The following is a 12,368-nucleotide window of genomic DNA, read 5'->3' on the forward strand; positions in this document are numbered from 1 at the left end:
TGGAAGTGGGAGGCATGGAAAAGTGCCTTGGGGAACTGATCCCAAAGGAGGCTGAGGAGGAAGAGGAGCTGAGGGCTCAATTGTCTGGAGGTCTTTGGTGATGATCTATGAAATGGTCAGCATGACTCTGCCCTCAAGGGGACAGTTATAAGCTCTCCTGCCTCCCAGTTTGTGGGCTGGATAAAGGGGAGAGGCCGTGTGGGGGTGAACTGGCTGGAAGTGGGGGGCGGGAGGAGGAAATGCAATTATTTATCACTGAAAATGCAAAGTTCAGCATTTAGGTGGCTCAAGTTGGCTCATAGCCCAACCCCCATCACAGACTCTGGGCAGCAAAAGGTTAACCATCAATCATGACAGAGTCTGGGCTTGAATTCCCCTAGGCCCTGAGGCAGAGCCCTTCAGAGCAAAGCAGAGAAAGAGACAGTAAATAGCTCACACTCCTTCAGAGTCCCATAAAACACCACACCTGCCTGAGAATCTTTAAAGGTCATTTGTGTACCTGCCTTACTCACAGCAACCTCTCCATCTCTCCCTAGCTAAATCTTGGGAGTTTGTTGGGAGAGGGAGGGTCTGCACCTTCCTTACTTCTATGTCCCCTGCAGTACCTCGCCTCCAGGTGGCATAGAAAAGCCTCCATAAATGTATATTGAATAAATGGCATGCATACCATCAAAGACGATGGCCGATATTAACTGTTTCATTCATTAATTAATTCATAAACTTTATAAATTATATCGTATGTAATATGAACCCAACATTATTGTTATCAATTTCAATAGAAAATTGAAATTGTGATGCGTTTATTTACTGATGTTTGATTTATTTAGTTTGTGAAATAGAAACTACCCCTTCCTAAGTCCATTTTACAGATGGAGACACTGACACTTGCAGACATAAAGGAACTTGCCTGAGGTCACACCATAAGTGAGTGGACCACCAGGCTGGCAGGACAGCAAGACTCAGTTGGGCTCTGTCAAACCCAGCCCACTTTTCAAGGACAATGTATTTCTCCAGAAGAAAGCCATAATTAAGCAGTAGAAGATTTCCCAGAGAAGGATGAAGAGTTAGAGTGGTGGATTCAGAGGCAACCTTGATAGGGAAAGATTTGGACTTGTTAAGAATGAACCCGTGAGGAGTGTTTATCTGATGAAAAATTTATCAAGCCACTCTTATGATTTGTGCACTTTTCTGTTCGCAGGTTATGCTTCAATAAAAACTAAATTAAAAAGAACGAGGTAGCAAATAGTCCCCCAGGCTCCTGGTGCTGTCTTATATAGAAGGATGGCTGGTTAATTCCTCAGCTTCCCCCTGGGGTGGGAGAAGGCAGGTGCTCGCTCCCCTGGAATCTGCCCCTGCTCACAGCATCCCCCACACTGCCAGGGAGCTGTCATCCTGAAATAAAGGCCAAATCAGGTCCTCTTCTGCCTACAATTCCTCAGTGGCTTCTTGTTACCTGCAGAATAAATCTCCAACTCCTTGGAAAAGCAGCCCCATTTGTGCCTAACCAACGTCCCAACCTAGTCTTTCACAGGAGAAGAGGCAGCACTTGAACACGGAGACCCTGGGCCCCGCCATCTCCTGGCATGTGATGCTGTGCAAGTCCCTGAACCTCTCCGAAAGCATGGTGATGGCTACGTGCCAAGGCCTGGTAAGAGAGCAGGGATGATGGACACCCATGGCACAAAGCAGCGTCTGGCACCCAGGTGTCGCTTGGTGACTGTGAGCTGTCACTGTTTGTGTTTCATTTGACGACCCAGATGCCTGGCATTATCTCTTCACCTTTCTCTTGCCACAGAGGCCCATTCATCCTCTCCATCTTCTTATGCATTCAAATTTTCTTCTAAGATTTATTCAGCTGTCACTTCTCCAGAAAGGCTCTCCCACCAATGTGGAACTTGTCTGTGCTCTCTCCTGCTCCTGTGGAGTACTATCCCCCATCTTCTGTTCTGTAGCACCTGCTGTACCATAAACACTTTTGTGCGTGGGGGGGTGCTTTCTCCTTTCCCTCAGTATAAGCAAATCTTCTTGGTCATCTCCAATAACTTCCCTGGGGTGGACTGTGTCTGAGATGTTTGTCCAACAGGTGAGCCAACATCCCAGCACTTTCTCTGAAACAAGTCCACCGTCCCTAGCAATTATTCTGCATTGCGTGGCTCTCTACCTCCCTCCCCAAAGGACTGCTGACAGAACTAGGGAAGTGCAACTGACTCAAGCTGGACTGATCAGCATATTTAGTCCTGGGATTTAGAAATGGAAGGAACATCTACTTATTGTTCTCGACAGCAGTGTCCCATCCTCTCTGTTGGGTTTAATTGTGCTCCCTACCCAAATAATGTTGAAGTCTGAACATCTAGCACCTGTGAAGGTGAACTTTTTTGGTCTCTGCAGGTGATCAAGATAAGGTGAGGTCTTAAGGATGTGCCCTAATCAAATATGATTGATTGAAGTCCTTATAAAAAGGGAACATCTAGCCAGGCTGGCAGTGCATACCTTTAATCCCAGCAACTCAGGAGGCCTAGGCAGGAGGATTGAAAATTCAAGGATAGCCTTAGCAACTTAGGCCCTGAGCAACTTAGTGAGACCCTGTCTCAAAATAAAAGATCTGGGAAGGTGGCTCAGTTGTGAAGCACCCCTGGGTTCAATTCTCTGTACCAAAGGGGAAAAAAAATGGTGGGGGTGGACATCCAGACACAGAGCCAGAAGATAATGTGAGGACAAGGGAAAGGCGCCATCTATAAACCAAGGAATGCCCGAGATACTAGAAGCCAAGAGAAAGTCAGGGAGCCGATTCTCCTTCAGAAGGAAACAACCCAGCTGACACCTTGATTTCAGGCTGTTGACCTCCAGAGCTCCGAGATAATCTGTTTCTGTCCTAAGCCACCCAGGGGTACTTCATTACAGCAGTCCTAGGAAACGAATGAATCCTCGCTTTGGTGAACTTCTCCTCCCCTCTCTGCTCATGGCTCAAGCAGCATTTACTCCTTCTCCTCCCTGCTCTTTCCCTCCTCGGATGTTATCATGGATGTTGCCCTCTTTGTCATCATCATCATCATCATGATCATGGTCATCGTCGTCATTGTCATGGCTATTGCAGAGCCTTACGTTGTGCAAGGCACTTTTCTAAACACTCTAAATTTAATCTTCATAGCAATCTATGAAATGGGTCCTGGTATGGTTGCTATTTTGCAGAAAAGGAAACTGAGACAAAGAGAGGTTTAAGTGCCAAGTGTCACACAGCTGATAAGTCACAAAACCCAGATTTAAACCCAGGCAGCCTGCCTTCAGAGCCTGTGTCTAGTGACCCTCACACCTGGAGACATGTCCCAAGCAGGGCTAATACAATTCTCTAAGGATTCTTCTTTTTAAAATAGGAACTTGGGGAAGATGAGCCAAACTTGGTTGGCCAGATTTATCAGGCACCATCAAGGGGTCCTGTTCTTTAACATGTAGAAGGAGTAGAGAACTAGAGAGATGAATGTTATCTGGTCCCTGTTACTCTTTGACCAGGAGGGCTCACCTCAACCCTGCCCTTCCCAAAGCTTGCTTGTAAGAACCGCAAGTCATACCTTTGTTTGAGCTAGTTATGTTGGTTTTCCATCATTTGCAAACAGAAGATTCCAGACCAGCACACTTGCAAATTAGAAGCTGGGACTGAAAGACTCCATTCTCATTTGAGGGTGGTCTCTTGAGTGGCAGGGATAAAAATAAACCTTGACTTCTGTGAGGCGTCAATCTCTTGCAAGAGGCTGGGTACCAGAGAGAGCTGGGCTTTGCAGGGGGACATGCGGGGAGCATGTGTTAGAAAAGCAGAGAGGAGATGGCGAGAGAGAACACTGTGGAGTCCTGAGAGTTCCTAGTTCTGAGGCTTGGCTGCGTTCCTGCCCTTGAGTTCTAGGAGAGCTCCCTGTATCCATTAATCTACTCCCCCTTTTCAGTTTAAATTGGCACAAGTTGGTTTCAATAGGTTGCATGCAAAGAATCATAAATAATACACATGCAGTAGGAACTCAATAACTGTTGAATATAATGGAGGGTTCTTAAACAAGGCAATAAATAGGATGGAGACCATTCCTTAGGAATATTGCTCTGAAGCTTGCATGAGAGAGAGAATATAGATGGGGTGCAGTGATAACAAAGAGGTACCCACAGAGGTCAGCGTAAGAGGTGACAGGGCCTGAGTGACTGGAAAGGAAAGTAGAGAACACAGAGGAAAATGATTTGGTGGAACTCAGCCTTGAGGAGAGTGGGAGTAGAGGAAAAAAGGATGTCAAAGATGACTGGGAATCTGAGCCAGGTTTCTAGAAGGAAGGATGAGACCATTAATAGAAGGAGGAAAGATGGGAGGGAAGATGAGCAGGCTCTTGCACACCAATGTTGAGCTGAGGTAGCAGTGATGGAGCTAATTAGAGTAACTGAGCAGAAAGAAATGAAGCCTGGCGTTGAGCAGAGAAGTTCTGCTGTGGAACGGAGACTGGGGAATCAGCCTTAGCAGAGAGCTGGAGCTGGTAGAGAGGCTGAGGCAGCCCAGAGAGAGCATAAAGGAAGGAATGGAGATAGGCAACTAAATTTAAGACGTAAGAGAATAAATTACCTGCAAACTAGAGAAAGAGCAGTCTGCAAAGTAGGCAGCAGAGCAGCATGTGGAGTTGGAGGAACTGAGGAAGCAGTCTCCAGAAGGGGAGTGGTGAATGGTGCTCAAAATTGCAGACAGGCCAGGAAAGGACAGCTCTCAGGGGATGGAGACAAGGTGATTTAGCTCACTGAGGAGGAGATCTTGAGAAACCACCAAGGGAGCCGTGAGTCACTGATGAGGGAAGGAGACAGATGGTGAGGCCTTGGGGACAAGGGCCTGTACTGATTTAATGCCACAGTAGGAGGGGCTGCTTTTGCCTCCTTGGGGAGAGGCAAGGATGACTTTCCAATGAGGAAAAGATCTGGACCACCTGTTGGATAAGGAAGGTGAAGGCTTTAGGATGTAGCCTGAATGAGTTCATAAGCAACCTGAACTACTCTGCCTGATTCAGGGGCAGAGGCTGAGAGAACTGGGCTGGGGGAGGGGGCGGGGGTAAAGACTGGCAGCAGCCTCAGTAGAGAGAGAAGATGTGAGGAACTGATACCATCCAGGGTTCTTGGTTGTAAATAATAGCCTTTAAATTCCGAAATTTAAAGGCTAAAAATAATGCATATCTATAATCACATATTTTCTGGGGGGTCAGAGATTGGGGAGCAGTTTAGCTGGGTGGTTCTAGTTTGTGGGCTCTCATTAGATTGTACTCCGGATGTCAGGTGGGATCTCAGTCTTCTGAAAGCTGACTGGAGCTACAGGAACTTTTCCAAGACGGTGCACCCACTGGAGTCAGCAGGATACCTCAGCTCAGCACTTCCTTGCTATTGCCAAGGAACGTCATTCCCTCTCACTTGGTTCTCTCCGTAATACTGCCTAAATGCACTTATGACATGGCTGCTGGCTTTCCCCAGAGTGAGTAATCCCAGAAAGACAGGAAGGAAGAAACCGCAATGCCTGTTATGACCTCGTCTCACAAGTCACATATCTTCACTTTGCCTATTCTATTCAAGAAAAGTGAATCATTAAGTCTAGGCCATACTCAGGGAAGGGTGATTAAGCCCCAGCTCTTGATGGTAAGTGTATCAAATAATTGTGGGCATATTTTATTTTTTTTATTTGTTCTTTCTGGATATACATGACAGTGGGGTGTATTTTGACATATTATGCATACATGGAATAAGTATAACTTGTTCCAATTAGGATCCATTATTGTGGTTGTATATGATGTGGAGTCATATTGTTGTGTATTCAGATGTGAATAGAGGAAAGATATGTCTGATTATGTGGGTGTATTTTAAAATACATAGGAACTAGGCACAGTAGTGCACCCCTATAATCCCAGTAGAATGAGAGGCCGAGGCAGGAGGACTGCAAGTTCAAAGCCAACCTCAGCAACTTAGCAAGGCTCTGTCTCAAAAAATAAAAAGGGCTGGGATGCAGCTCAGTGGTTAAGTGCCCTTGGGTTCAATCACTATACCACCCCCCCAAAAAAAAATTCATAAGAAAGTTAGAGAATTAGACTTTAAAAAATAGGCAGGAAGCTCCAGTTCTCCAGTTGAGGCCCACATGAGGGAACAACCTGCTGAGGGAGGACACTGGAGGCCTGACACCTAGACCCGAGTACTCCTCTTGTAAACATTCTCTATGTCATTTGTAGTGTTTTCTCCAACAACAAAATCACTGGTCTAATCGGCTGATTGGCTGAGTTTGGACCACCACCTATAACTGGCATGCAATGTGGTTTGGGGGCTTCTGTCAACATGGGGCAGAATCCTAACTCTCATCAAGACGTACATAATTGCACAGTTTCCACCCACCTCCCACCACCTCCTGCCACACCCCATATGATCAGTCTCCATCCCAGAGAGGCTCCTGTCTGATTCTCCAACCCCAACTGGGTATCCCACCATTCAATTCCATTCTGACATTGGTTCCCAGAGTTATTGCAGACTCTGAAGGTTACAGGACTGCATCATGTTTGTGTCAGCGCAGGGTGAAGAAACCAGAATGCCAATGAGGTTCTTATGCTTCAGTGGAAACAAGATATTGGAGCTACAGAAGACAAAGGAAAACAACTCATCCCTGAAGACCCCAGAATCCTATCTCTGAGAGTCCCTACGGTTCTCCAAGGGAATTTGGTATAGGGAAGCATTGGTATTCCTATTACACAGAGGTTGAGGCTTTGATAAATTTAAATGTTACTGTTAACAGAAGGGTGACCCCCAAAGGTAGAGGATATGAGGATATGTTAATTCTGATACTTGGCTTTAAATATAAGTGTGAAGTCTTTTTTATATGAATGCTATTTTTAAGAAAAAAAATGCTGTCTTCTAAGGTCAACTCTGGATTTAGTTTTAGCAAGACAATTTTTTTTTTAATGAGCTAAAGCCTGGGGCCTTGTAGGTGAAACCAGTTAGGGTGCTAAGATCTGAGATGGTAAAAACAAACAAACAAACAACAACAACAAACAAACAAACAAAACCAGACATACCATGGAAATAGGTCCTAAGGGAGATCTGACCAGGGGGAGGTCAGGCATGCTCCCTCAGGTTGTTTGGTCTCACCTGGGGTCCAGGCTTCCAGAGTTTCCATAGCACAGGCTGAGGGGTCATGACTGGGTAGAGTTTGGAGGGACCCCAGCCATATGGGAAGGTCATTTTCTAACTAAGGGTCAAAAAGTGTGCCTGAGAGGGCCACAGGTTTGAGCAGCCTACTAGCTAGAGCCAGGAGGAGTAGATGGAAAGTAGGGAAAGATGGCTAGAATGGATAAAGATCTGGATCTTGTAATATGATGCTTTCTTAATGAAATGTCAGATGGAGGCCCTACAACTGGGCCCATGATGAATGTCCAATCAATGTCCAATAATGAATTACTAATTATTGTTCAGTCACCAACTGCAATCTCTCCAGGCCTGCCATGGAAACAAGGGGCTGATAAAGACACCCTGAAGCTGCCCTTAGAAGATGCCCTTTAAACCTGAGGTCTAAAAGGATATACCTTGGTCTGGGGCTGTAGCTCAAGGGCAAAGCACTTGCCTAGCAGGCATGAGACACTGGGTTTGATCCTCAGCACCACATACCATGGAGATAAAATAAAGGCATTCTGTCCATCAACAACTACATTTTTTTTTAAATACAAAATACAGCTGGGTGTAGTGGCTGTATATATAAAATACAAAAAAAAAAAAAAAAAAAGATAGACCTTCACCCAGGTCTATGAGGATTCTTTTTGGTTTTAAGATTATTTGATCAGTCAGGCATACCTTCAATCTCAACTACTCAGGATACTGAGGCAGGAGGATGGCAAATTTGAGGCCAGCCTGGGCAACTTAAATTTCTTAAAAAAAAAAGACTGGGGGTGTAGTTAAGTGGTAGAGCGCTTGCCTAGTGTATGTGGCCCTGGGTTCGATCCCCAAAACTGAAAAAGAAAGAAAAAAGGTTACTTGATCAGCCTGTTCTGCTGTTTGTCTATATTAGCATTAGGAAGGTTAGCATTGTCTGCATTGTCAACCTTTCTTGTCACAGTTCATTTCAAACATTTAATGAGCTCTTATTATGTGCCAGGCACTGGGAGGTAGCAAGATAAATGAAGTAAACCAGACACAGCCTTTATCCTTAAGAGTTTACAGTGTGTGTATGTGTGTGTGTGTGTGTGTTTTGGACTATGGGGATTAGGGTGGTTGAGAAACTAAACTCCAAAGGAAAATGTAACACATTATGAAGACTAATAAAGAAGAGATGGATATTTATCCATACAAGAGCTAGCCAGGTACCTTGTATACATCATCTCATACTCCTCATTTTAGCCCTGTGTAACTTACTATTCCCACTTACACAGGGAGCATCTGGAGTTACATGATTTCTCTGATACCACCTGGCTAGTAAGTGGCAGAGCCAGGACTCTTGTCCATGTCTTTCTAAGGTCACAGTTGTTTTTTGTTTTTTCAATTGTCATAAATAAATATAACCCCAAATTTACCAATTTAACCTTAAAAAAAATCCTGAAGTCTTGCTTTATTTATTTATTTTGAAATTTTCACATTTCCTTTTTCATAGTTTAATTTTTTAAAATTTTGGTATTTTATATATATAACATGAAATTTATAAAATTTATCATCTGGGGCTGGGGATGTGGCTCAAGCGGTAGCGCGCTCAGCACCACATACAAAGATGTTGTGTCTGCCGAAAAACTAAAAAATAAATATTGAAATTCTCTCTCTCTCTCTCTCTCTCTCTCTCGCTCTCTTTAAAAAAATAAAATTTATCATCTTATTTATTTTTAAAAAATATTTTTAAGTTGATGGACCTTTATTTTATTCATTTATTTATATGCAGTGCTGAGAATAGAACCCAGTGCCTCACTCATGTGAGTCAAGCACTCTACCACTGAGCCACAACCCCAGCCCTCATAATATTTATTTTTAAGTGTACATCTGATAGTTTTGTTGTTGTTGTTGTTGGTGGTGGTGGTCTTTTTTTTTTTTTTGTATCAGGAATTGAACCCAGAGGCCCTCAATCACTGAGCTTCATCCCAGTCTTTCTTATTTTTTATTTTGAGACAAGGTCTCGCAAAATTGCTGAGGCTGGCTTTGAACTTGTGATCCTCCTGCTTCAGCTTCCCAACGTGCTGGGATTACAGGTATGCACCACCAAATCCAGTTCCAATAGTGTTAAGAATATTTACGTAGTTGTGTAACCAGTCTCCAGAGCACTTTTCATCTTGCACAACTGAAACTCTGTCCCTATTAAACAAGTTCCCATTCCCCTCCTCCACTCCTGGCAACCATCACACTACTTTTCATCTCTAGGAGTTTGACTATTCTAGGTAAGAAAAATCACAGGGAAAAAGAAAAGAAGAAGAAAAGAAAAATCACACAGTATTTATCTTTTATCTTTTTGTGACTAGCTTATTTAACTTAGAACAATGTCTTCAAGTTTCACCCATGTTTAAGGTATATCAGAATTCTCTTCCTTTTTAGTGCTGAATGGTATTCTGTCACGTATCATACTTTCTATATCCATTCATCTGTCCTCAGACACATAGGTTGCTTCCACTTTGGTTCTATTGTGTACATTGTTGCCATGAACGTGGATACACAAACACCTCTCCAAAATATCTCTTCAATTCTTTTGGATACATATCCAGAGGTGGAATTTGGATCATGTGGCAATTGGTTTTGGGGTAGTGCTTGCAATGGAAACCCAGGGTCTGGACCATGCTCTACTGCTCCATTATACCCCCTTCTCCTGGTAAGTAAATTTTTTTTATAACTTTATTTTTATCTATCTATCTATCTATCTATTTATTTATTTATTGTTATGTAGTGCTGAGGATTGAACCCAGGGCCTCACACGTGCTAGGAGAATGCTTCACCGCTGAGCCACAACCCCCGACCCCATCCTACTAATAAAATTTTTGAGGAACCACCCCATTGTTTTCCACAGAGGTTGTAGCATTTTACGTTCTCATCAACAGTGTATAAGGGTCCCAATTCTTCCACACCCTTGCCAATACTTGCTCTTATTTCTCCCTCCTCCTTTTTTCTCTTCTTTCTTTTTTTTAATAGCAGACATCTTGGTATGAGATAGTGTCTCATGTGGTTTTGGTTTGCATTTCCCTAATGATTAAAGATATCAAGCATCTTTTCATTAGCTATTTGGGGAGAAATATTAGAAATGTGGTCTATTTCAAGTCCTTTGTCCATTTTTAAATTCATTTTTATGGTTATTCATATATTGCAGTTATTAATCCCTTAAGAGATACATCATTTGCAAGTATTTTCTTCCTTCTGTTGATTGTGTCCTTTGATACACAAAAATTTTCAATTTGATGTAGTCCAGTTTCTCTCTGACTTCCTTTGTGCTTTTTGGTATCTAAGAAGTCATTGCCGCACTCAACATCACAAAGCTTCCCCTTGTGTCTTCTCTTAAGGGTTGTGTAGTTTTAGCTATTTAGGTCTTTGATGCATCTTGTACATGGCACAAAGTAGAATCCGATTTCATTCTTTGCACATAGATATCCTATTTTCCCAGCATCATTTATTGAAAAGACTGTTCTCTATTTTTAATCATGTTAAGTTACAGTTCAGAGGCATCAACAACATTCACAATGTTCACAACCATTACCACTGTCCACCTCCAGAATTTTCATCATCCCTTTCAGAAACTCTGCACCTATTAAACAATAACTCCCCATTCGCCCTTCCTCCAGCCCTTGGAAACTACTCTGTACTTTGCATCTCTATGAATTTGTCACAGCCTGTGTTCTGAAGGACCGTGCTCTTCACGGGAAATTGTGCACAGAGCACAGAGAGGGATGCTCAGCCCTGGGCTGGTGGAGTGTTGGTGGGAGGATGAGTGTCAGAAGAGGCTTTTGGAAGAGCGAAGCCCCAGGAGGAGCCGATATCAGCCAAGCAAAAGAGTGAGAACAGAACAGAGACGCCTGCAGACATGGCCAGTGGAGGCAAAGGCTTGTGAGTCAGCACAGGGAATTCTGAGCATGACCAGCATCATGGTCTTTGCTAGCCCTTCACCCAGATGTAAGGTCTATCTTGTTCCTTTTTTGGATTCTCCTCTTTGCACCTTCTTTATTCAGAGCCAACTATTCTTTCCCTCCAATCTCATCTCTCCTCTTTTTAAAAAAATTGCAACTCTTATTGAAATATAACATGTGTATAGCATAATCCGTGAGTGTGTGTGATGAGTTTTCACAATGTGAACAAACCCAAGTATCCTGACTCAGAGGGTGAAACTGAGCCTCATCGGCACCCCAAGAAACCCCTTCCAGAAACTCCTCACACACTTCCCCCAAGGGTCTCATCCCCTTCTCCTCCTTGTGAACCTTACATACACATGGAGTTGCACAGAACAGATCCTTTGAGGCTTCTTGCCTCACTATTTTTTTTGTTGTTCTGAGCTAATTCCCATCCTGCTGGAATGTCAGAAAACGGTCATTGTGCTAGTCCCAATCCCAGCTGCAATGATGGAGGGGACTGGCAACACAAATGTAAGGTGCTTCACTATGCACAATACACCACAGGATGGAGGTTTCTCTGGCCTGGCCCCTCCGGCTGCAGCTGGAGAATGGATGGCTCCCATTGAGGGCTGTAATGGAGGAGAGACGGCACTTGCCCTGTGCTCTCCTCCTAATATTTCAAGGAGAGTGAAGCTTAGAATTGTTCAACATTCCCGGAAGGGCCATAAATTGCATTTTAGCTTGTTTCAATTGCAGAATGAAATGGCCTGTTTTCTTGGCAATTTTTACTTCTCCCTCCCAGTCCCTTGTCCTTGGTTCCCTAGCTGAGAGGTACATGGTTTCTTTCTTTTCTTCCTCTCATCAACTCTCTCCCCTTTTGGCAGTAGTTTTTTTTTTTTTTTTTTTGGTACCAGGGATTGAACCCAGGGGCTCTTAACCACCAAGCCACATCCACAGTCCAGTCCATTTTTATATTTTATTTAGAGACAGGGTCTTGCTAAGTTGTTGAAAGCCTCACAAAGTTGCTGAGGCTGGCTTTGAATTTACAATCCTCCTGCCTCAGCCTCTGGACCCACTGGGATTACAGGCATTCGCCACTGCGCCTGTTAGATTTTTTTGTCTGAGTTTGAGCCTCCTTGACCAGGGGCTTTTAGCCAATCTTGGATTCAGAATATCCTGGAGTCATAAGCAATTCTGAACATAATTGATTGACCCTGCCCTTCCCTGTTTAGTCTTTTTAAAAGCTGAGCTACTGCATGAGTTACACAGAGTAACTTAAGTCTTAGCATGCCGTGCAAATAATTAATTCAGCTTGATTAATAAACT

This window comes from Marmota monax, unplaced genomic scaffold (genome assembly GCF_021218885.2).
Source record: "Marmota monax isolate L192 unplaced genomic scaffold, Marmota_monax_Labrador192_F-V1.1 WCK01_AAM20220418_F8-fsc00052, whole genome shotgun sequence".
Lineage (NCBI taxonomy): Eukaryota > Metazoa > Chordata > Mammalia > Rodentia > Sciuridae > Marmota > Marmota monax.